Raw genomic sequence first — 2,776 nt, 5'->3', positions numbered from 1 at the left:
CTCACCACAGTCCTGTTTGCTCTCTCAACCTGGCCTGAAGCCTGTGGATGGTAGCCAATATGGAAGTTGGCTTTGACGCCTAGCGTCTTCCACAGTTCTTTCATTACTTCACCTGTGAAGTGTGTACCTTGGTCTGAGTTCACCCTGAGGGGAAGTCCAAACCTTGAGAATACATGATTCATTAATAACATAGCAGTAGTTTGTGCTGTGTCATTAGGGGCTGGTAGACATTCTACCCATTTGGTAAACGCACAGGTTACCGTGAGAAAATATTTATTTCCTCTAGAGCTCTTAGTGAGTGGTCCAACCCAGTCAATCTGGAGGTCCGACCATGGAAATGCAATGCCTCTACTATGCAGTGGTGCCCTGTGGAGTGGTCTGGATGGCTGAAACTGGCCACAGACCAGGCACCCTTTTATGTAGTCTTTGACATCCTTCTTCATTCCAGGCCAATAAGCAATCTGTTTTAATGCTTTCAGCGTGGCATTGTCACCCTTGTGTCCTACGGACGGAAGGTCATGTGCATGAACTAACATCACCCCCCTGTGGTCATGGGGGACCACGAACACGGGTGAGGACGTCCGTCCATGAGCAAAAGTTAGGATGCCCTTAAGTAGTTTTAACTGTTTGCGCAGCTGAAAGAGGACTTTAAGGTCTGGATTGGAATCCAGTTCGCCTTTCGATGGTGTGTATTTGTCTGGGTCAGTCAGATACAGTATCATCGAGTTAATTGCAGGATCCATCTTCTGAAGTTGGATGATGTCTGGGTCAGTCAGTATTGGGCGTACAGAAACTGTGTTATCAGCAGGTTTAGCTGCAGCTTGTGCACGTGTGACTGCCATTACCTCAGCTGTAGGTTGTGTCGACTGAGTGTTGAGTAGCCAGGAGGGGTCAAAGGACCACGTGGGCCCGTCAACGGCTCCTCCCTTGGCTAGGGAGTCTGCAAGGTCATTGTAGTGCTTGTCATCGCCTGGGACTCTGGAATGTCCTGGAACTTTCTTTCAGAAGATCTGTAGATCATGTGATGTCACTAAGTGATCACATGTCGTGAAAAGCTCTTTGTGTTTGACCACCTTTTTGTTGCTTGTGAGAAAACCGTTCTGTTTCCACAGAGCGAGATGACACAAGAAACTCAGTCGAGCATAGTTAGAGTCAGTGCAGATGACTAGCGTCTGGATGGAGCGTTCCACTGCCATCTGTAGGCCTATTAGGATTCCTGCTATCTCAGCGTACTGAGAAGACTGAGAGCCTAATTTATAGCCAAATGTGACCTGTTCTAGGTCTTGGAGGAGGACTCCTCCAACACCTGCTTTGCAGATTTTCTCGTGGTGGAATGAGCATCCATCCACGTACAATGTCGCCATATCTTTACAGATATTGCAATCAAAGAAGTGGTGATTTGGGTCCTCAGCTACTGAGGGTTTACTCACAACCGGCTGTTGGGTGGCTGGTACATCCTGTGTACATTCTTGGCAGATTGCCAAATCAGTGCCCAAGTGTGACTTCTTATTTTGACCGTAGCGGATGTCTAGGTTAAAACTCTGAAGTGCCATAAGCCATTTGGCTACACGTGAGTTTGTCACCACACCATCTCTGATGCGTTGGCTGTTTAGAAACGTTACAGGCTGGTGTTGTGTTTCAACAATACTCCTCTGTCCACCAATATAGCAGGAGAAATGTTTCACTGCCCACACAGTGAAACTCAGCTGCCGGTCTAAAAAAAAACAAAACAAAATATGTAAAACAAGGCCTTCATATATAAGAAGATGTGATCTTGTACTCTGCATGCAGTCATGTATCTGCATAGCACCGGACACATGAAGTTTAGATCAAATTCTCAAACATCGCCGGAAGCGAATGGTTGACCGTCATGAAAAATGGGGAAAATCACTCCACAGTCCACAACTACAATTTTTTAGCATGCCCAATGTGCAGAAAGGGTAAATATTTTCTGCCTACCTTGTTCATGTTACGGCGCCGTTTGACTGCAGAGAGAGGTTCGGCCAACCAGAGCAAAGAGAAAACAACTCCTTCCTCTCTTCTGTTCCCGCTACCAGAATCACGTCTGGGTCACCAATTTGTAATAATATGTTCTAATCTGGAGCAGGAAGAGGAGGAGCAATTGTCTTCCATTTCAGAAGGTTTGTTTTACATGTAAAGTACAAGATCACCAGCCCTGGGCCATTTTATCTCCACCATGCGGTCACAAACAATGGCACAGAGTGTAAGCAGACAACCCATCTTCTTCAGAGCTCGGCCACACCTCCTGGAGTCATCATCACCATCAACGAATGGGAGGTCCTACTCTTACCGTGTGACCCAGCTCTCAACCAATAATATCTCGCCATCTTGTGTTCTATAATGGTGGGTGCGTGAATGTTGGGAGTTGTAGGCATGTAGCTGAAACTACATTTTCTACCGGAAACGGAATCAGATCATGTTTTTAACACAATATCATTCTAAATAACAAAAACAGGATACATATATTTAGACATTTCATTAAGTTAATATATTATCTGATCAAATTATATTTCAGCATGGTGGAGATACAATGGCCCAGGGCTGGTGATCTTGTATTTTACATGTAAAATAAACCTTCTGAAATGAAAGACAATTGCTCCTCCTCTCCCTGCTTCAGATCAGAACACATTCTTTCAAGATAATGGATGGATGGATGTTTTTTTTTTTTGTGGGAAGAAACTGGAGTACCCAGAGTAAACTAAAGCATGCAGATGGAGATAATGGACGGACGGATGGATGTTTTTTTTTTTTTTTT

This window comes from Nematolebias whitei, chromosome 5, assembly GCF_014905685.2.
Source record: "Nematolebias whitei isolate Nwh7 chromosome 5, NemWhi1, whole genome shotgun sequence".
NCBI lineage: Eukaryota > Metazoa > Chordata > Actinopteri > Cyprinodontiformes > Rivulidae > Nematolebias > Nematolebias whitei.
Note: the sequence above shows the minus strand (reverse complement) of the source record.